This window comes from Aulostomus chinensis, chromosome 1 (assembly GCF_037954235.1).
Source record: "Aulostomus chinensis isolate RoL2024-O1b breed Wild chromosome 1, RoL_Achi_v1.0, whole genome shotgun sequence".
NCBI lineage: Eukaryota > Metazoa > Chordata > Actinopteri > Syngnathiformes > Aulostomidae > Aulostomus > Aulostomus chinensis.
Window position 1 is genome coordinate 43,194,499 of NC_141320.1, and position 23,595 is coordinate 43,218,093.

A 23,595-nucleotide genomic window follows, 5' to 3' on the forward strand; every position below is an offset into this window, starting at 1 on the left:
ATGTTTGTCTGTTCTGGTCTGAATGAAAGAGGAGGTTTTCTTGGTCATGTGACGTGGATGAGAGTTCAACTAGAACTTCCTGATTCAACAGGATTTTAGTTTGTTGGGATTTTGTCAAAGCCACCAACCAAACCTCTGAGTGGTGCAGATGTCTGCTGCCTCCTCAGAGCAGACTGGAGCTCAGCCTCACTCACCTGTGGGAGCCCCAGCAGAGCCACCGTGGGATGGAGTTTCAGTTTAGGCTCCAAGGTCCTGGATTGAATTGGTGTTTGTGTGTTTTTAGGCCTCCTGGCACCATCAATGGTAGAGCAGAGTGGTGCAGAAGAAGTGTGCTGGGCCCAGAACCCAGAGGTCGATGGATCGAAACCATCCTCTGCTAAAAGAAGAAAAATAAAATGAACCAGTGTCTTTAGAAATGTGTGTCTGTTAAAAAGAGGTTCATAAGGATTTTGTCTTCCTCCACAATCACCAACCATTGTGAGAGTAAACAACAGTCCACTTTCTGACTGAAGCAAAAGTAGACTTCAAAAGGTTTTTCTGATTCAACATAGCAGCTAAATTTCCATTTCCATTTCCTGAACAGGACAGGTTAAAAAAAAGGGAATGTCATGACTTCCTCTGTATGTTAGAATATGAACGACTAAAAATGTTCATGCCCAGTTTAAAGTTAGAATTAAATTTAAAGTAGAAAACTCTTCCCTCTTCAATCCTGTCACTCAGTGTTGTAAACTGTTTCTAACAAATTCTACTGTTCAACAGTTCAAGTGTTTCTAATGAAGCTGAATGTTCTCCTCTACTTTCCTCAATTGGGTTTCTTTCATGTCCTCCTGAGATCAAAGACAGAATTCTAGGTACAAATAAATACACTATCAAAGCCTCCTGATGACATCATCAATTCTGTCTTTGATCTGTGTCTGTCCAGCCTGTCCTGAGTGGATCCAACAGTTTCCCATGGGTGACTCTGTCGTGGTCTCTCTCCTCCTGCTGTCTCCAACTCTCAGAGTGCTTCTACTGGTTTCTCTCCATCGTCCCTGTTGCTAGGCAGAGCATTGGTGAGGACTGAGGCCAGTGATGTCATCACCTCCAGCTGAGACCTGCCAGGTGGTCCTGCTTCATTCAACTCTGCTGCCTCTGCCACTGCCCTGACTGGTGAGGCTGACAGCAGGTTCTCTCTCATCTAAACTCTCTGTTTACAATGGAGGCTGAAATCCTTGTGATTGGTGGTTCAATCATCAGGTCTGTTGAACTCCCAGGTGCCATCACCTGCTGTCTTCCTGGTGCCAAAGTTGTGGACATTATTGAACGTCTCCAGGACTCATCGACCTCCACCCCTCCTGCAGGTTCTCCCTGTTCCTGTGTGGGTTCTCTCTGGTACTCCAGCTTCCTCCCAAAGTCCAAAGACATCAAGAGGGTAGTGGTTACCTGGACACTCTAAATGATTGTGAGTGTGAATGGTTGTCTGTCTGTGTGTGTTGGTCCTGGGATGGACTGGCGACCCATCAAGGGTGAACCCAGGGCTGGACTGGCCATCTGGCCGATGCACATCTTTGGGCCGGCCCATAACTGTCATAATTTTTTTTTCAAAAGTGTATAGTTTTTAATCGACCGTAACGGTATCGGAGACGCGAAACGCGGCCCATTGGTTGATTTTCTTGAAGGACATTGGGCTCGTCCAATGAAATCTCTCCGCTCTCTCTCTTTCTCTTAGTCAAGCCATGCTGTTGCAATGGAAGTGGAGGAGTCAGATCAGACAGTTGGAGACTATTTTAGTCGCCCTTCTTCCACACAGAGGACTGATTTTTTAAAGTTTCATCCTCAACAAGATTCCATAAACCCTGTCGTCCAGAGGCTCTTCGTTAGAACGGACGGCACGACGTGGAAATGGCTGACTTATTGTGGTCAACGTCATGCTTTGTTTTGTTTTGTTTGCCCTGTTTTTGCAAGCCCAGTGATCCAAGTGTCTTCATTAGAGGCCTGACAGACTGGAGGCATGTGCACCAAAGAGTAGAGGAGCATGAGAGAGGCATGGCACAGAGGCAGTGTGCTGAGGCCTATTTTTGAAACTGCTCCAGAGCAAGACTGGCCACCTCCTTGAGGGAAGACAGCTGACAGGACACCGTGAGCAGGTTAAGAAGCAGGGCTGGACTGGGACCAAAAAATGGCCCTGGCATTTTTCATCCCTGGCAGCCCTCCATGGTTATTTACACGATATGTGTAAGCACACGCCATACCAGAGGGTGTATGCGCACATTTTGAAGTTTCAAAAATTAAAATAAAGTGCAGTATTCTACATGGAAGACAGTAACCATGTTAAAAGAGTGATACTCTTTCACTACTCAGAGACCTTCTTCTTCCACTACACGTTCCAACACCTGACGTCTCTTCTTCCCAGTCCAGCCCTGGAAGAACGCGTCGAGTTTTGGAAATTCGGCTGCTTTTCTTCTCGGGAGTGTCTCTTTTTCGGCTCCTCCTTTCTCCTTCCTCTTACTGGGCAACATTCTTCATGGCTTCTGACTGCAAGGCGGCCGCTGAGTGGTGGCACTACAACTGAATGGGTCTGTTTCTCATTTTAACACAAAAACAAACTAACCGCTGTTTCTGCGTTTTTACCAGAAATATATATTTTGAAATGCCTGCTCACACCGGCCCATCCGGCTACATCCACCAAACTTTACACACATAACATAATATAATAATATAATATAATAACCCTGAACACAAGCCCCAAAGCAGTAGTTGTTTTGTTTTTCTTCATAAAGGAGGTGCACTGTCATGAATACGATATCTCTGGCAACAAACATGGAAGGGGCTTTGGGGTCTTGTGTTTCAGCTCTGTAACTTCTGGATGGCTGAAAATGTCAGAATCAGTCCTCTCACTGACATCAACCATTGGTGTGACTTTTGGTGGCTTCAGCTCAAATGAAACCAGGGAAGAGGGGCCAGACTTTGAGGAGCCCCTGAGGGTTAGTGGATGCCCCGGGACCGTGCTTGGGCCCCTTAGCACCTAGATGGCTGAAATTCCCAGCACATGCTACTCTGGGGCATCACACTATGTGTGTAAAGTTTGGTGGATGTAGCCCAAGTACAAACACCAGAACCCAGATTTGATCCTCAATTCTGCTCCAAAAGGCTCTAGGAGAGCAGAAGTCCCAGACCCTGATTTTGCCCAGTTTCACAAGGGGATAGTTTTTTCTCTTTGAACCTAGGAAGTTGAAATTTTAGTATGTTGTTCTGTTCTCGAAGGATCGCATCTGTGCTGGTTTGACCCCCCTAAGTCCTCTCTGCTGTCCGTAAAGGGCGTGGCAAAGTCCAGTAAAGTCTTTCAATGAAGCATCATAACTGGTCAAAGTTGCTCCAAATGAGATGAGCTTTCTGGGAGGAGTTCACACCTCTGCCAGAAACCAATATTTAAAATTTTGAAGCCCCACCTCCTTCCTGAAGCCACTTCCTGTTTGGGAGGGGGTTCGAGAATTATTCCACCAGATTAGGATTTCATAAAGTTTCAGGTCTGTATCCACTGGAGAGGCCAATGAGAGCAAAAGAGCAACAGGGTCAAAGGTCAACAGGCCTCGTGTCTCAGCCAGGCCTCAAAGGGATAAGTGAGCCTTTTGGAGCTCCTTTGAAAAAAGGCCTGACACCAATCTTGTTCAGGACCAACATGAAGAAGGATCTTTGGAACATTTTCACATCTTTAAGACCGCCTTGACTCCTTTTTATAGCAGGAGTCACTGAACAGCACAAAGCTGCTATTGCAGCCATCAGGCCTCATTTCTGATCAATTATTATTGTTGAAACAAAGCTGAATATCAATTATTGATTTTTATTGTCATCATTGTGAACACCTGATGAGAGAAACACAATAAAAACATTTGAAAAGGAAGGATCAGAGTGTTGTTGTACTGCAATACTACAGTACAGCATCAGAGACACTCAGTTATTGATTGCCTGAATGATTGATTTCCCCAGAAGAGGAACAGCTTTGTTGGAGCAGTAAAAATACACACATCAGAACGACAAAGTTACATTGGAAAAGAAACTACATGACATTACCAGCACAACATCTGAAGAACAGTTAGGATCAATTTAACTGGCCAGATAGTTAGGATTTCTTTAATGATATCCTTGATGAACCCAGACATCAGAGTGGTTTGTTCCCCTCAATCATAAATCTGTAAATACAGCGTGAAGTGATGGAACTAAAAGGCCACCTCTGAGTGCAGGAGTGAGCCTCTGTGACGGATGTGACGTCAGCAGACCGCCATTAGTTTGAGTCATTGTTTATATTCTTAATGCTGATTGGTCGATCTATAATGGTGACAAATGGACTTTGTAGGTAGAATAAACTTCCAGAAATTAAATGAATTTGTAGATTGTCTTATTAATCAAAAGATGAAGTATTAAAAATATTTGTTTTTTTTCCTCGGAGTGAGCGACAACTACCGGATTTTTTCACAGAAGAACGGGGCCGACTTCCACGGAAGCAGATGTTTGTAATTCCTGGGGCACTAAAATCCATTTCATATTATTCTTTATTGAACAGCGAACATTATGGAAATAAAATTTATATTTCTCGCCAGAAATGTCCTTAAAATGCTTTTTAAAAATCAAACCTATCTTGAAATGACACTCGTCCGTAATGGCGTCCTTAGCAACCAACATAGCAACAGTAGAAATGTGACACTGTAACGACTCTCTTCCGAGAGGTGAAAGATTCATCGTAATAACGAACAAACCAAAGATTAAACACAAGAACTGAGCGAAGATTATGACAAAATGCATATTTCTCTCTAGAAATGTCATCAGAATGCTTTATTAAATCAAAACTATCTTGGAAGAAGGCACTTTCCTCCGAAAATGACAGGAGCGGCGGCCATGTTTTTGTTTTGAGAGGCCCGCATGAAAGAGTCACATGAGGGAAGGGGGTATGGGGTCATGGGGGGGGGGGGGGGGGGGGCGATCCCAGGTGACGTTGTTCAAGAGGCAGGGTTCACCCTGGACAGGTCACCAGTCCATCAGGAGAAATGAGGTGGTCGGTATCATGCAACCTAAACTAAAACATTAGTCAGGTCAAATTCAGATTAAAGCAAGAGTCTCCAGATCAAAGTCAGAATTCCTGATGATGTCATCAGGGCTTTGACAATAGCTAGAATTCTGTCTTTGATCTCAGGAGGACATGAAAGAAACACAATTGAGGAAAGTAGAAGAGAGCATGGCAGCATGATGGTGCAGTGGTGAGCACTGTGGCCTCACAGCAAGAAGGTTCTGGGTTTGAGTCCAGGCTCGGGTGGGGAATCTTTCTGTGTAGAGCCTGCATGTTCTCCCCATGAATGCGTGGGTTCTCTCTGGTACTCCGGCTCCTTCCCACTGTCCAAAGACATGTAATTGGGGACGAGGCTGATTGGACACTCTAAATTGACCGTAGGTATGAATGTGAGTGTGAATGGTTGTTCGTCTCTGTATGCTGACCCTGTGATGGACTGGTGACCTGTCCAGGGTGAACCCCGCCTCTGGCCTGTAGATGCTGGGATAGGCTCCAGCCCCCCCCCCTCGACCATCAATGTAGGTCTTTTGTTAATTGCATGCCACATGAAATTATTAGTGGTCACTTTTCTAGCAACAGTCTCACAGTAGCAAGACAAGAACACTTCTACTTTTGATGATGATTGTTTGTTCAACACTAAACTTCATCCAGTACCATGTTGTCAAACACTGGAACCTCCACAGCACCTGAACAGGGACTTGAACCCTGGACCCTCAGATTAAAAGTCTGATGCTCTACCGTCTGAGCTCCTCAGGCTCTTTCTACAGCATTGAGACAGGAACAGAAACACCTGTGAAGGTCAAACTGATGCTTTCTTGACTTGTTCAGTCCTCCATGTTGAAGTCCACCATGCTTTTGATTGGCTCTGATTCTCTGTGGCAAAATCCAACAAGAGGCTCCAAAAATGTCCTGAATGTCACAAGAATGCACAGGACAAGATGTTAGTTTCCTTCATGTCTGCAGTTCCTCCACTGGAAAGTAAAGTCAATGCTGCTCCTCTGCTGAAACCTGGGATCGGACCAGGGACCTTTAGATCTTCAGTCTAAGGCTCTCCCAACTGAGCTGGTTCAGTTCTGAGTGAGGGCCCTGCTTCTCTCATTTATAATCTCTTCCACTCTCACTGGACCTTAGAGAGGATTGGAGCTTCTGAAGTCCTGACACATTGAACAGTTCTCCAGGACCAAACTGAACGAACTGAAGAAGCTTCTTGGAACTCTAAACTTCTTAACTCACTTTCTCCAAGAACTGTGCCTGGACGAAGGCCGTTTCCAGCTGTCCTTCAAGCTGACGAGGGCCAAGTTTGATGACCTGTTTGTGAGGATATCAAGGATGGACACCAACTACAGGCTCCAGGTCCGTTGAGATGACTTCCCTGACACCAGGGGAATGTCAACGCTGACAGGTTCTCTGGACTCATTGTCATGAGAATTTGTCACATCAGTTGAATATCTTCACATACGTGAATTCATTGAAGGAGTGTGGTTCTGGACCTGCTCTACCTGTCAAGTGTCTTGAGAGAACTTTTGTTGTGATGTGGCACAATATAAATAACATTGACTCGACAATAAATCGACTCTTTCCCCAACCGTTTAAAGCAAACAGCCGTTCCCACTGATCCTGGATCTGCGCAACGTTCCTGCTTTTTAAAAGGAAAATTGTCATCATTGCTTTTGCAGGATGTGCTGGCTGATGGAGAATTGTTGGCTATGAACTCATTGAACTCAGTCCAAGTCATTAGTTTTGAGCAAACTCATGACTCCTGATGTTTAACTCAATTGTTTGTTAAACACAGAGATCCAGGTGTAGTTCCTCTATGTTCATCCACTAAACTAGAATAAAGTTCTCCTCTTTCCATGGTGGAACAAAGAAGGGGGAGGGTCAATAAGAATATGATCTTTGGACGTTACAGCATCTAAAGACTCAAATCCATATTTAAGGATACATATTTGAGAGGGAGGAAACAGTGATGGGAGGCTGGAGGCTTGAAGGGCTTGATTTTTAGCGGCCAGTGAAGCCACCTTTTGCTGGCTGAGTCCCAGAGACTCATGGAGGCTCTTTGTGGAGGATTTCCACGAGAGAGTCCAGCATCGGAACTTGTTAGTTTCCTGTCAACTGAGTCCAGGATGTCCCCGAGGTCCTTATTGGGTGATGAGGGTGCGCTGGACGGTCGGCTTCTTTTGGGAAGTGGGGTCGCCACGTTACCGGTCCTCCCCACGACAGGTCGGTGGCAGCACTCGTCTACGTTCTCCTGCAGACTTTCTGCAGTTCCTTCTTCCAGATTTTATTGATGAGGATTGTTGGTGGATGAGAGAATTGAAAATTCCTGACTGCAGTTTGAGGTTTTGATGATTCAAACTGTGTAGATTGGCGTTAAGAAGTTAGCTTGTTTGGATAAATTCAGGTGTGAGCCACCACACTGAATCAGGCACAGGTAGGACGTTCACCCTGACATGGAACATCAACAGTTTAACGTTGCTGGCAGGACTCCAACCTGAGCAGGGAGACCCCAATGGATTTCTAGTCCATCGCCTTCACCACTCAGCCACAACGACCACATTCACACACACATTTGAAGAGGATGGATATTCACAAAATGATCTTAATTTCTGTCACAAGCCCATTTGTGTGAGGTCCTATTTTCTCTTTTTCAGCATTCCTTTGTTTCCAGGTCTCTAATAAGTGCAGAATTACAAAGACAAGCAAGCTGGATCCATCCTGGGCAGGTGATATGAGCCCATTGACCACTGGCCAGAGACCCTGGCACAGACGTTGGGGGTGGTGACAGAGAGCATTTCTACAATTATATTCTACATTTATAGAATTCTACAATCCTACAATTTCATTGAGCAGACGCTTTTGTCCACAGCCACGTACGTACATCACATGTATATAACATATATGTTCCTCTTTCATCTACTGATTAACCACAAAATGCAGTCAAATGCCAGTAAATTCTGAGTATTTATTCATTATTCATGATTATTTATTATTTTTGAATCGATTTTCACTGTCACTCTTCTGTTCATTTTCAGTTTGATTCATAAAAATGAACAAACTTTGACGTGTTTTCTTCTCTTGTGTGTCAACAACTTTGGATTGGGAATCTCCTGACAAACAGACCACATGACCAGGAGGAAGTGTTGTTGGTGAGTTTGGCCCCTGAGCTCAAGACAGTTGGGACCAATAAAGGACAGCTTCAAATGCAGCTGTGAAGCCTCATTGTCAGCTGGGAGGAACGACAGGTGTCTCCCTCTAGTGGCTCCTCACAGCAACACCAGCCTCATTTCATTCACATGCATCCACCACCTCACTACCAAAGGCCAGTTGGGCCTGGACAGACAGGTGTGTTTCAAGTGTTGGACAAAGGTCTTTAAGATGTTCTTATTAATTCTATAACATCTGAGATTAAACTCTATGGAATTACAACCAACAAGCAGCCAAACACCTGATCAGATGCTCCTTCATCAGGCTGAGAAGAATCAATCTAAACTGGGATGAAGAAAATTAACTGAGAGGAGAAACCTCCTGATTGGCTGACATGGACCCACCTGATCCATGTCAGCCTTGTTGGAGCAGAAAGAGGTGGATCAGAGGAATCAGTGGATCAAGACTCAGGTGGCAGATGAAGAATCTCTGTATTCACAATGGAGTCAGAGAAATCTTCCAACGTGAGAGAACGTGACAGACCATTTTATACTGAAGACAGGCTGTGTGTGTGTGTGTGTGCGTGTGCGTGTGTGCGTGCGCCACTCAGCCTTCAGGAGACAAAGACCGAGGCCGGGGGTTCACGGACTTCTCCTTCTTTCCTTGTTGTTTGAAAACCTCCCGCGTCTTCTTCTCGTTCTGTGAAGCGCGTATTGATGACGTATGTGTTGACGTCCGAAGCCTCTCCAGCCGGCAGTGACCACGTGACTGATTCAGGACCTGCTTCTCCGGCTTGGCCTGAGATTCTAAATGTAAAGCAGTGAAACGCCGTGGTTTCCTCCCTCCTCGTCCAAAAGCGTTCGCTATTTGATCAAAGGAAGGAGAAACAAGTGACTCGATGTTGTGGAGGCTGAACTCAGAGTTGAGAGAACTTTCATTCTGATCTGAGAGCAGCAACAAAGCCACTGAGAAAAACTGAACCACTGTCAGAGTCGGCACAGCATCAGCAGTCAGGCTGTGTTCACACTGGGAGAAACCATCGGACAGAAACCTCCCTCAGTCACACTGAAGGAGCCTGAACTGACTGCTGCAGCTGGGACACACACACACACACAGACACACACACACACACACACACACACACACACACTCAGCAGGAAACATGAACAGAGAGATAAAAGCACAGGATGCCTCCTCCTCCTCCTTCCAGAGATCAACTGATCTCCAGATTGACTTCAGTTCTTTGATCAGAATTCTTCTTCCTCCTTGATAGATTTATTGATACTTTGTCATAGACGGTCCATTCCTATTGGAGGATGTTAAAGAGCAGAAGAACCAGGTTCCCATGTATGGAACTAGAATATTTATATACTGTATTGCAGTCGTTTCCAATATCCATCCATCCGTTGTCTTCCTCTTATTCCTGATAAGGGTCATGGGGGTGGAGCCTATCCCAGCATCTACAGGTGAGAGGCGGGGTTCACCCTGGACAGGTCACCAGTCCATCCCAGGACCAACACATAGAGACAGACAACCATTCACTCTCACAGTCACACCTACGGTCAATTTAGAGTATCAATCAGCCTCGTCCTCTCTTGATGTCTTTGGACTGTGGGAGGAAGCTGGAGAACCAGAGAGAACCCACACAGGAACAGGGAGAACATGCAGACTCACACAGAAAGATCCTGTGCTCCAGCCGGGACTGGAACCCTGAACCTTCTAGCTGTGAGGTATTTTTATCTCTCAAGTGGAAAAATGTAGAATCTTCATGTCATTACATGTCGTTCTCCATTGGGTCACTAGGGGGCAGCACCTACCTGCTCACCAATATGAGCCTTCAGTGTGTCAGGGGGTAGAATTCAGTCACCACCAATGACATCAGAGTCAGAGTTTAGACATCAAAGACAGACATTAAAGCCTCTCTGATAAAACAAAAATATCCTGCAATATTTTTTTCCAAAGTGAGACCCTCTTTATTCTCTAGTTTAATCTGCTGCAATAATAATGAGCATCTTTGTCAGTCTACTGATGAATGTCAGATATCTTTGATAACCAAACCTGGACGTTTGTCTCAGTTTGACTGGAAGTCTCATTCATTCATTTCTCCTCCATGATTTCCTGCAATGATTTCCTGGTTCTGCTCCATTCAGGTTCAGAGAGCTGAGATTAAAATCACTCAGGAATAAAAGAGGAGACACCAACAAGTCAGCATGGAAGAGGAGCAGCTTTTCAAACTGGTCACCCTGGCTGCTGGTCTGGGCCTCCCTTTGCCTCGGTGCTCCTTGAACCAGTGAAGGTCCTGGTCCAGTCTTCTCCACTGAGTCCTTGTCAACAGGGAGCACCTCCCCACCAGAGAGGTGCAGGGCAAAGGAAAGGAAAACTCCAACCAGAATGAACGCTGCACTAAAAACTGCCCTCCATTTCTTGAGGGGAACGTTGGGTCTTCCTCAGGCAAATGGCAGTCAGCAGTGGCTCAACATCTGAACTGAGCCCAGACCTGGTCAGCTGATCATTCACCAGCTCAGCCCCTCCCACTCATGACGAAGACCTTGAAAACCCCAACATCACCTCCTCCACCTCAGTCTGGCGTGTGTGGATGGAGGGCTGTGATGTCAGCAGCGATGACATCACTGACACAAACACACTGATCTCTGACTGGTTTGGTCTGAGTGGGATTCAGTGACATCACACAACCTGCACCAGATGAAGGGGCGGGGCATCCAGGAGCTGTGACATCACTGGTGACTCTTGTTGGGCCGCCTTCTTGGCCAAAGTGGAGGAGAACAGGACCCAAATACAGACGGGGGAGAGGAGCGTTCAACAAAAGGAGGCTTGAATGATGAAAAGACAAAGAACAACAAAGGAACTCAAAGCACCAACAGAGGAGAAAAGACAAAGTAGCAAACAAAAGCCAAACTTCCACTGGAAACTTGGAGGAGCTGGAACAGGAGGGAGAGAACATGAGGCTGAGAACCCTGGAGAATGAGAGGTGGACAAATCCACCAGCGCAGCATCAGGAGAGCAAAGAAACCAGAAGGAGCTTTGAGGAGCTGCTGACATGCAGCCAGGGAGCGTCTGCCTGAGATGGGAGGAGCTGCTCATCCACCCAGATGGAGAAGCAGCCATCTTGCTCTTCTGACGCCGACCGGCAGAAGGAACAGAGGAGGTGAGGGGCCTCACGTTGTCATGGCAACATGGAAACATTCCACTCTATCAGTGGTGCCTCCATCAGACGCACTTTGTCTTTGTGAAGATCAAAGTGAAAGGAAATAATAAAATAAAACAATGAAGGCTGCATGAACTGAGTGACACACTTGAGGATGACATCAGCGAAATGTGTGATGTCACACTGCAGAGTCGTGAGGTCACCACCAGAGAACAAATGAGTGATGAGATGCTGATTATTGACTCTCTACTTTAAATGATCTCACTCTCTTCCAGCTTGAAGAAGTTTGAGGATGAATGAAGTCAAGAACTGGAAAAATGTAGAACGTTCACGTCATTACATGTTGTTCTCCATTGAGTCACTAGGGGGCAGCACCTACCTGCAACTCCTGTGAGCCCTCAGTCTCACCTCATTTTCAGGCTCCAACTAAAATGAAGCTTCAATTCTTCTGAATCCTCTCCACCTGTCAGATCTGTTTGAAACTTCCAGGTTTGATCAACATCCCAGTCTGAACACATCTACAGGTCAGCAGTGACCACAGCGCCACCTACTGGCAGCAGGAAATGACAGATTTGACACTGAGATGTCCTCGTCACGGCGTGATGGAGAGTTCTGATGATTCATCAGCACAATCAAACTCTGAGAACTCCTCCCTGCATGGTTGATGAGGGTCAAAGTTCCCATGTGTCTCACTTCAGGAGGAGGACCAGAGATTTTAGGCTCATGTGAGTGGTTGATTCTAATGTAAGAATAACAGACCACAGACTAGTCAGTGAATAAAACTGCCGACTTCTTTATAGACAGAAAATGTCAGAAAAACAAAAACTAGTGGTACCAAACCCTTTACATCCACACACATTCAATAAAGGAGTCTCCCTCCAACCAACAGACAGAAACCAGACCTCAGGAGAATCAGGTTATTGACCTCTTTTGAGTCTTATTTGAAGTTAACCCGACTTATTTGAGTTGAGGTTTGATTTGGTGGCTGGATTTCTATGATTGTTTGTTTACTTCACGGTGTCTATTTGAGTTTCCTCAGTCTAGGTTCTCATTTGATCTTGGTTCAGCCTATTGATGAGTTTTAGTTCTACGTTCCCTCTTCCTGTTGGGTTGTTTCACCGGCTCTATCCAAGCTTGAACTCCCTTTCAACAACCCACTCATGGAACACCGATTTGGCACACAATCAGGAAACGTGAACAAAACAAAGTTATAAAAATAAAACTCAGTGCCAAAGTATTTCAATTTACAACTCAATCTCACAAATCAATAATCAGAGTCTCTCCCTTTCAGCACCAGTCTTTTCGTTCAGTCCGTTATCAGTCCAAAAGAAATTCAAGGTGTCTCTGTGAAACCTGTCAGTTCTGTCCTACCACAATCCCACCGTCAGGGTCAGTGTCACCTGGGTGGGTGAGGTTTGCAGCGCCATTTTCCACTCCGACTCTCTCTCTCCTGTGGGTGGCTCGCCATCTTTTCTCCACAGCGTCAGGTGTGTTCGCACACCAGTGATCCCGCCTACAAAACCTGGCCAAATCCTCGTTCACAACGCAATCAACAAAATCCAGAATCATGGACAGCAGTTGAGTCCAGTGTCTTCTCAAAAAATGAAGGGACCAAGGAGAAGACCTCAAAAGAGTCTGCTTTGTTTACTCTTTCCTCTCTCATTCTCGAGTCGTCCGTCTGCTTTAGTTTAGTTTATTTATATTTGTACAGCACTTTTCATCCAGAGACTGCAACACAAAGTGCTTCACAGAACTGAGAGAAAATGTTTCATAAAATATAAAACAATACAATAAATACATGTTAAGAACCCGGCCTTCCCAACCCACATGACCTCATACATGCACACACCACCCCCCCCCTCCCACACACACACACACAACCACACACTGACTGTCAGTAGGAACATGGCAGGGCACTGAAAATCCTAGTGAGGAAAGACCACCTATGGGGGGCCATCCTCACCAGGAGGTGCCACAGCCCACAACCACAGGGAGCGCCGCCACCCAGACCCCCCCGACCCGGACAGACGGGTACACTCCACATATAATGCAGAGCCCCCCAGCTCTCCGGGCCTGGACGATCCCAAGGACGACGCTCCCGCGGGCGGACCAGACACACCTCCCAGTGTGGAGGGCCCCCACCAGGAAACACTGGAGCTAAAAACTAAAAGACTCAAAGAAGGTAGAGTAGGAAAGAACAGAAATTACAATGATATTAAAATATCAGAATGACATAGAATATATATAAAATCTAAAAGTTTAAGAGCTAATAAAAAAGTAGAATAAAATAATTGAAAGACAAAAGTAACAATAAGATATTGTGATAAAATGAAAGGACAAGAGAGACTAAGTCAGTTAAAAGCTAAGCTAAAAAGGGGAGTCTTGAGCCTCCTTTTAAAAACATCAACAGTCTCTGCGGTCCTGATGTTCTCTGGCAGGCTGTTCCAGAACTTTGGGCCATAATGGCTGGATGCAGCCTCCCCGTGGGTTTTAGTTCTGAGTCTTGGAACGACTAGAAGGCCGGTGCCAGAGGACCTCAGGGTCCGCGATGGTTGATATGATGAAAGCAGTTCAGATAAAGAAGGTGGGCCAAGACCATTAAGACACTTAAAAACTACTAAAAGAACCTTAAAGTTGATCCTGAAGCACACGGGGAGCCGATGCAGCGACTTTAAAACTGGTGTAATGAGCTCCCGCCCTCTGGTCCTCGTCAGCACACGTGCTGCAGAATTCTGGAGTCATTGTAGATTATAGATGGTTGTTTTGGGGAGACCAGAGAGCAGCAGGGCACTACAAGAATCTGAAGGACTGGAAATAAAAGCATGCATCAGCACCTCCGTGTTGGCCTGAGAGGAACGGGCGACTCTGGCTCTGTTCTTAAGATGATCAAAACCTCTCTTAGTTATGTTCTTGACGTGTGGAATGAAATTCAGCTCAGAGTCCAAAATGACACCCAGGTTCTTTACAGATTGTGAAGGTGATGTGATCCTTTGATGAGTTTAGGATCACTCAGAGATCAAAGACTGAAGCAGGAGATCAATGAACAGAATTCAGACATCAAAGACAGAATTCAGACATCAAACACATCCCCGATGGAGGCTACACCCCCCCCCCAGACAATTTCCATTTAAGTCGTAAGTTTTATTTGTACAGCGCCAAATCACAACAAATGTTATCTCATGACACTTCACAAGTAGAGCAGGTCCAGCGCCTCACTCATTCAATGAGTTTCTTCTCTGCTTCGAGGACCCTGACACCCCCCCCCCCCAGCACCAGACTCACACCACCACCTGACGACACGCCCCTCAGTGTGACCACAGCAGACGTGAGGAAGACCTTTCAGGGAATCAACCCTCGCAAAGCTGCAGGCCCTGACAACATCCCAGGGTGAGGACTGATCCATTGAGCTCTGCACGCGTGGGTTCGAATCCCATCCTCGTCGTAGGAGACTTTGGTTTCTACTCCTAGATTCTGGAATTACTGTGAGGCTTTTAACTGACACAGACACCAGTTGAGTCAACTTCCCTTTCACAACCTGACCAAAACAACTCTGACACCCAGAGCTCACATGTGTCAATCACCTCTGTAGAAGGTCCCGCCCCCTTAGAGCCATAAATCCTCCCATCAGTGAAGAAAACTGAAGACGCCTCTTGGATGAGAGCTGAAGCGTCTTCCAGAAACCTGAAACAGTCCACTTGGAACGTTTAAATAATTCTACAATCCTACAGTTTCATTGAGCTTTTGTCCAAAGCCACGTTCATGTATCACATGTATATAATATATATGTGACACTCTTTCATCTACTCATTAACCAAAAATGCAGTCTAATACCAGTAAATTTGTGCAGAAGAAAACGTTATTTGTGCTGCTTCTTTATTTATTTATTTAGTTTAGTTAGTATTTTTTAATGTGTTTTCTTTCAAGTCACATTTTGTCCATTAACTTCATAATCAGAGTCTCCATCTCATCACATGACTAAAGTCTGGGTTCTGTATTGGTGGTAAAATATCCTTCCATGCCCCTCACTAGTTTGCACACAGAAAAGCATATTTTACTGGTTTCAGATCTCTTAGCTTGTTCTCTCTCTTAAACCAGCTGAGGCAGCTTTCATTGTGTGATTGATTTTAAAATATAAACATGGAACAGAACCATTGGAATCAGATGTCAGGACATTTGAAGGAATGTCAATCTCCTGTTGAAATGTTGCAGTGTGCAGCTGAGGCTCTCTGGCAGTGGCACCAGGAGCCCCAATGGCAGAACCTGGACCCTCCTGGAGGAGAACCACAGGTGAGGGCCTTCTTGGCTCCAGATTGATGGAAATCAAGTGTCTGAGGCTGTTAGCAGCCATGAAGTTGATCTGGTTGGCACTGGTATTTGTTCTTGCTGCAGCTCAGGAGTGATTCAGGAGAAGAGTTTCAGAACAGCCCAGGTTGGGGACTGGAATTTTAAAATTTCCCCTGGAACCAAACAACCTTGGGAGGTAAAACCTCCAATCATAGCCACTCAGATGCAGCAACAGAAGAAGCTGTCATCCACCCTGACAGTCAGAGCATCAAGTCAAGAAAACATCACCATCTTGTAGTTCCAAACCTCCACCTGTCAGATTCAGCTACTTCTTATTGTGGGACTTTAAACTTGAACACCATGGAATTTGGACAAGGAGTTTTCCTTCCAGTCCAAACATCATCGTCCAGCCTCCAACCAGAGGTCCATCAGTTATCATGGAGCCACAGGTGGAGTCTGGATTCTTTTCTGGAATGAGACGGCAATGAGAGTCCTGCCAAGTGACATCACTGACATGAATGGATGACTTCAGTCACGTGACTGGAGGACACCCAGATAGCAAAGGTCCACTCATGTGTGTCCTCACTGCTACACAGGTCTGTCAAATGTTCTGTAAAATAGTTGGACCCAGCAGAGCTGCTAGATTAGGAGTTGATGGAGTCGTTGCAGATACCAGGGTCCAAAGTCCAGCTTGAACCTGGTTTGTGCAGTTCTTTGTCAAGCTAGCAGCCGTTCTTTTCACTGCCAAGCTAAAGTGACTTCTGTCAACAAAGGTCAACATACAAAAGGATATTTCTACTGGCAGTCCAAGATTTTGATCAAACTCCTTTTTTAGAGCTGGAACCTTCCTCTTGTGTCAGCTTTCTGTTCCCATCTCCATGGTAACGGTCAGTTTTGACCCACGTCTTCAATCAGCTGTCAAATAAACTAAAACAGTTTTCTATCCTCCAAGTTGTTTCCATCTCTTGGTGACCTTGTTAGGCTTCCTTATCCATGGAAATATTGGCTTGAATATTTAGTTGTGGGCCTCTGGACCTTTTTTTAGTCACTAAACCCTGGATTTATTTTTTCAGCAACAGAACTTTAATACAAACACAAAATGAAAAGCAGAACAAGCCAGAACCCAAAATATGGATTTGCAAGGTCAACAAACAACAACCAGTCAAGCAAACCAAACCAACAGAAACCAACTACAAATTGTTTGAGTCATGACAAAGTCCAGGACCCACTTTTCACCCTACAATGTAAACCAATGGGAGGCTGTCTCCTCAGACACACATAGCCTCAAACTGACGCTTCTCTCGTCTACACTGTAACTCTCTCCACTTCACAAATAACTTCACTACATTCCTGACAAAAATGCCTACTAAAATATGTTACATTCAACTTTTGACCACAATCTGGGGATTGATGAGCCTTTTTCAAACAACAAACTCTCCAAAAATCCTCTCTCCTCTCCACTCTGACAGAGAGCAGCGGGGGAGGGGCTCTTAGAAGCTCAGCTCTGATTCTCACTTGGTGTCACACTGAGGCTTCTACCTCCTAAACTACAAGTCCCACCGCTCTCATAAAATACATCCTTGGATTCAGGACGACTCCTGCTACTTTTCTGCAGTGGACAGAAGGAGGCTCAGGCCCTAACAACACTGCCTCCAGCTTTAATTAAGACCTCAGTTTTGTTCTCTGCCTCCATGACAGGTTAATGGACATCAACTGGTCCTGAGTCACCAGGAGACACAGACATGTCCAGCTGAGTGACATCAGCAGGACTGTGGAGGTTTATACTGAGTCTCCTGACGACAAGTGGCAGTACAGAGATATTAAAGAGGGTCTGAGCTAAAACTGAACCTTGGGGAACTTCAACCTTTGATCTCAGAGTTCTATTTTTAATCTTAGAATTCTTTCTTTGATCTCTCCTTGATTTCTCAATGATTTCTTTGTGGACTCCAATTGTCTCTGATCTCTCAGTGAGACAAAGACAGAGCAGCTCCAACCTCAGCCTCCAGGAGGCCCTGATCCTCTAGTGGTCAGTCCTCTGTGTTGTGGCTGCAGCAACCCTGGTTTGAATCAGGGTCCCAGCAGCAACATTCCTACTGACTAGTGTTTGTTGTTCAACTGGACAGTTTGTCTGGTGAAGCTCTCTCAGACACTCCTTTCTTCATCCTCCCTTCAGGCTCAGCAGCATCAGAGTCAATGTGTCTGACTCAGACCAGAACCCTCAACCTGGAGGCTGTGGTGCAATGAGAACACATCTGACAACCAATCAGAGGAGGGTCTGTTTGACTCCTGAAAACTCCATGAAAGCCTGAGAGGAACTTGTTCTTCATCTCCAAATTCCCTCCCTGCACGTTGTCTCTGCAGAAATCATTCAAGTCCAAGTTGAACCTTAGACTAAAAGCTCCCAGTAGGTGATGCAGGCTTCACCTCACTCCTGGTTCTGGAACCTCACCAGTTCTTGCTCTCTCACCACTTGGATCTCATGTTCCTGACATCTCTGAGCTTGTTTCCTATCCACCTGTCTCATGTTGATGAGGTCATCCAGCCTGATGATCTCTATGGTTCTCCTTTGAGTGGTTCCCTCTGGGAGAGTTCTCTCTCTGTAACTTGTGTGTGTGTTTGCTCGTATCCTGTTTCTCCTTGACAGCACTTTAGTGTTTTTACCACTGGTGTCTCATCTGTGGTTCACCTTTTATTTGACTTCTTTGTCAAAGATGAAGGTGTTTGTGGTCATTCATCAATCATGTGATGGCTCATGTGACTGTGAGTCTGATGAAGAGCTTGTAGCGTCTCTCACTCTGATCACTTCAGGCTATTGAAGCTACTCAGGTGTAGCCTGACTAGCTCAGTCGGTAGAGTATGAGACTCTTAATCTCAGGGTCGTGGGTTCAAGCCACACGTTGGGCGTTCATCTTGAACATCCCTGCTTGTCCTCTCACTTTCTGCAGCTGTGGGGCTTTGATTGGAATTGAAAGAAAAATCACTGAATGAACAACACAAACACAGGCTGTGTCTGAAGGTCCACACCTGCACCCGACTCAGAATGAAAAAACCAGTGTGGACTCAATTGTATCCACTGTCAATTCTGATTCTGGAGAAATTTCTTCATATGTATTGATGGGCGCGAGCCAAGCAGAAATTTCCCACAATGCCATAGTGTTTGGTCAGTGTTGAGCAGGCGTCAGTCTGACAATGATCTCATATTATTGTGTCATCACCTGACCAGACCCAAAAGTAGGCTCAGGTATCAGTTTCTTCTCAATGCTAATGTCTGCTAGCTTAGTCTGCTACTTTGATGGCTCTGCCTGCTCAAAGGTCCAGACCCCTGGATGTGGTGGTTCCTACCTGAACGTAGATTCTGTCAGCTCATGTTGTTAAATCAACTCACCAGGAACACCAGTAGATTTCAATGGACTGACAATGAGTCTCATTTAATGGGTGTCTCGTCCAACGAGAAACACTCAGTCTCAGGTTGAAGCTCATCAATGAGGTCTTGTGGATCAGTGGCTTGCATGAATGAATGAGTTGGAAGACTTCTTGGAAATTAAAGAGGATTTAATACAATTAAGAAAACCCTTAAGACAGAGTGATAATTCCAGCAGAGTAATTAAGGCCCATATTGAGTAGCAGGTATGAATTAGCCTGGATTTATCTGAGCTTCAAGTAGACGGCTAAGAGGCAGGTGGAAAGGTGTGTAGGATGAACGATGGTGACCTCCAAACAAATGAAGAGGACTGAGTGGAGGCTGACCAGCTCTACGGAGTCAGGCGGAGTTTGGCAGCGAGACAGGAGCCCAGGCCTGAATCGGTGTGTGGCAGCACAGACAGCTGTGAGCTGTCATGCCTAATTGGCAATTGCACAGCCAACCACCGGAGGCGCCCTCACTCATAAGAGGGGCGATTCCCTCCCTGCCCCATCTCTCTCTCTGTCTCTCTCTCGCTGCTCCTGACGGGTGACGTCATTTCCGCGCCGGATGTTTTGCTTCGGACAGGTAACGCGGCTTGTCTGCTCACCTGCTGCTCTTGGCTCACGTAGCACTGAGCTAATGATTGTGTCTTGTGCTGCAGAGCAGCCGATTTGGTAATGAGAGTCCTGTCAAGTGACATCACTGACATGAATGGATGACTTCAGTCACGTGACTGGATGACTTCAGTCACATGACCCAAACAGCGACCATCAGTCTCCTTCCAATCCTGTACTTTGGTAAACAACAAAAACAGAGTAAAAGTCTCTGGCAACATATTTGTTTCCTGTAGGGTTTCTTCATGTATGTGTGGTGTACCTGATCTCCCAGAGGACTGCCATCTTTGTTCTGTGGGCTGACATGTTTTAGTGTCAGCACAGGTCATAGCGCTGAGACTTAACTCTCATTCTCCTCCAAGTAGTATTTCCACCTCACACTCCTGCATATATTCAAGTGAACAGGGAACACAAATTTATGCTCAGCTTCTCCTGTGTATTCATCCACAGTCACTAAACAACAACCAAACCAAACAAAAGAGGTTTGCTAGCGTGGCGATCAGCTGTAGTTCACCATCTTATCCAGGTCACATGACTCAGGAGTAGCGTGGCCGTCTGGCAACCAAAGGGTGGCTGGTTTGATCCTCACTTTCTCCAGTGACCATGTCAAAGTGTCCTTGAGTAAGAGACTGAACCCCTAAATACTTCTGATGAGTAGGTTGGCTCCTTGCATGGCAGCCTTCAGCATCAGTGTGTGAGTGTGTGAATGAGAGGACATTGTTCAGCTCCTTGAGTGCTGCTGAGGTAGAAAGGCTCTGTACAAACTGAGTCCTTTTACCATTTCTTTCCTGCCTCTAGCAGCGCTGTCGTCACTTCCTGTGACCGTGGGAGGAAAGGGGTCCCCCTTCAGAATCAGTTTGATATCATTGTTACTTCCTCTTCAACATGCCTTTAGCAGACCAACTCAGAGAACAGCACAGTGAGGTAGTGTGGCCGAGTGGTCTAAGGCGCTGGATTAAGGCTCCAGTCTCTGAGGAGGTGTGGGTTCAAATCCCACCACTGCCATCATGTCCCAGGTCACAGGAGAGGTGTGGCAGGTCTCTCGCAGCCTTTCCTTTCACTTCCACAGGTATCTTCAAACCTGTGACCAAAAGAAGAAGTAGGTGGTCCAGAACACTGCTGCCCGTGTGTTGACTAGAACTGGTAGAAGAGACCATGTCTCTCCTGTACTGGCTTCTCTGCATGGCTCCCTGTCACATTCAGAATAGAATTCTAAATTCTCCTTCTACCATCAAAGTCCTCAACAGTCAGGCTCCTTCCTACCTGACAGAGCTCCTTGTCCCCTATTATCCAGCTAGAACCCTTCGCTCCCAGGATGCAGGGTTACTGTTGGTTCCTAGAGTTCTAGAAGTAGAATGGAGCCAGAGCCTTCAGCTATCAGGCTCCCCTCCTGTGGAACCGTCTCCCAGTTTCAGTGCTCACAGTGGTCCTCAGTGAGCTCAGGGAGCTTGTGAGGATAACCAGACACATGAAAAACTACAGGGAACATTGGCTGGAGCTCAGTGTCTCCTGATGTACATGGCAGGGCAGCTGCTGCTGATGTCATCAAAATGAGCCCTGGAATCACAAGGTTTGCTGTGACGAGAGGCAGTGACATCAAGACATGTTTGGAGCTGTTTATGGTTGATGGTTCTGTTCATGCCACTGTCACTAAAAAGAGTCAGCATTGCTGTGACAAACCTCAAAGGAAAAAAAGTCCATGGTGACAAGTGGAAAGACATTGATGAGGGACACCTGGATGCTTCTGTTGGTGTTCTTCTTCTTCCTGGAGTGTTCAGATCCTGCAGTGAGGCCACTGATCGTCTCTGGGACGCATCGACAGGCAGAAATATTTTCCGGGCCACAAGGCCACTTCAGAACTTTCAACGAACATCAAGAGTCCTCAGATTTGACGACAGAGACACCGGAGCAAGAACTGACAAGCTTGCCCCCATTGGGGATGTCTGGGAAAGATGGGTGCAGCTCCTTGCACCAACATTCATCCCAGGGCCAGAGGTGAGAGTGGATGAACGTCTTGTCCCTTTCTGAGGAAAATGCCCCTTCCAGCAGTCCATGCCCAGTAACCAGGAAGGACGGCAGAGCAGAGTTTGTGTTCTGGCCTGTTCTGCTTTTCATTTTGTGTTTATATTAAAGTTCTGTTGCTGAAAAAAAGACTTTTATGCCAAACCCAAAGGTTCATTTTATCATTTTTTTAATTGAAATCGAGGGTTTACTGACTAAAAAAAGGTCCAGAGGCCCACAACAAAATATTCAAACCAATATTTCCATGGATAAGGAAGCCTAACAAGGAAACCAAGAGATGGAAACAACTTGGATGATAGAAAATTGTTTTTAGTGAATTTTACAGCTGATTGAAGATGTGGGTCAAAACTGACCGTTACCATAGAGATGGGAACAGAAAACTCAAATGGAAGCTCAAAAGGGGACTTAGCTCCAATGGTAGAGTGCTAGCTTAGCATGTGGGAGGTAGAGGGATCCATGCCCTCATTCTCAGAATACTTCAGCTTGTTCTGTTGATCAGAGGAGCTGCTGGGTGATGAATGCTGATGTTTGTCCACTGCTGTGATAAAGTGTCCCCTGTTACTGAGATGAGGATGAACACCTGCTCAGGTCAAAGCTGCAATCAAACCAGGGACTCTGAACCTCCCACACAGTGAAGGAGTTTGTCCTGCAGGTTGATGGACGCTTATTAAGTTCTATCTTTGATCAAATATAAGAAATGTAAAATAATTCAACATTGATTGCATTTCCCTCCTTTCTTTGGTGCCCTCAGACTTTCTGAGAACTGTAGGAGGAACTGCCCACTATTCTGTGTTTCTTCTGCTCAGTGGAGGAAGGAACGAAGGACCGGAGCTCTAAGATTTTCAGTTCCTATATCAGTGAACAGACTTTCTGTGCTGCAAGGAACCAAAGCTACTAAGGAGGATTACAGAGTTTGGGAGTCAGTGACTTAATAGAGTCTAACAAAGGGTTGAACCTGAATGAGACAGTCACCCTTCAACGTGGGGCCATGGCGGAGTGAACCAAGAACACTACAATGGGGGTGAGAGTGGAGCCATGATGGATTCACAGTTCATCACCTCCACCATCATGTGGACCACCTGATCACCTCTCCTTCAACCTCTAAATAACTCATTCCCTGACCGGGAATCGAACCCGGGCTGCGGCGGTGAAAGCGCCGAATCCTAGCCACTAGACCACCAGGGACCACACTGAGCTCTCCAACAACAGAGACTATAGACAATGACTCAAGAACACAGGACTCTGTTGTCTCAGCTTGAGATGCAGAGGGTCCACCAAGACCACCAGACACCTCAGCCTCCTAAAGACAGTCCACCCCAAGGATCCTGTCCCCCTCTGCTCCAACTCAGCCCTCCATTCATAACTGACTTTGTCTCAGTCTCTTCCCAATGCCAGTCACTGAAACACTGACAATGTGATGGGGGCTTCCTGTCTTTATTACATTTTCTTCAAAGGATCCCGTGTGTCTTCTTTCTCTCTGTCTGTACTGGAGTGTGGTACCAGGCCCAGCTTGAACGGGTGACTGTGTCTGAGTGGGTCGAGGCTGGGCTGCAGGTATTGGGAGGTTTGAACCCATCTGTGAGGCTCCAGGTGGAGCGATCACCTGTGAGGGTCCAGGGACAGCAGGAAGCTGCACAGATGGTAAAGACATGGAGGGGAGACAGGTGGTGCTGGAGCAGTGACAGGAAGTGTCTGGCATTTTGGTTCATCCTGTGAGATGACGTGAGGTTGTGGTTTTGCCTCCAGCCTCACCTCCTCATCAGTGTTCAAAAGGTTCAAAGGTGAAAAAATGGGATTCAACCAAACAGCTGGAATGAAGAGTTGGTAACACTTGCAGAGCTGCAGGGAGCTGGACAGGTCTCACCGTGGGGGGATTTGTCCCACAGATCCTGCTGAAGTTGCTCCTCCTCCTGAGACCTGC

General features: G+C 46.0%; 3 non-coding genes across 3 annotated transcripts; 2 read left to right on the forward strand and 1 right to left on the reverse strand.

Moving 5' to 3' along the window:
* Positions 1 to 18,466: 18,466 nt before the first annotated feature.
* On the forward strand, positions 18,467 to 18,539 carry trnak-cuu (transfer RNA lysine (anticodon CUU)). The gene has a single exon. It is a non-coding gene; the product is annotated as a tRNA-Lys (tRNA).
* Positions 18,540 to 20,575: 2,036 nt separating this feature from the next.
* On the forward strand, positions 20,576 to 20,657 carry trnal-aag (transfer RNA leucine (anticodon AAG)). The gene has a single exon. It is a non-coding gene; the product is annotated as a tRNA-Leu (tRNA).
* A 2,130-nt stretch (positions 20,658 to 22,787) lies between these two features.
* On the reverse strand, positions 22,788 to 22,859 carry trnae-uuc (transfer RNA glutamic acid (anticodon UUC)). Its single transcript has one exon. It is a non-coding gene; the product is annotated as a tRNA-Glu (tRNA).
* Between the last annotated feature and the right edge of the window lie 736 nt (positions 22,860 to 23,595).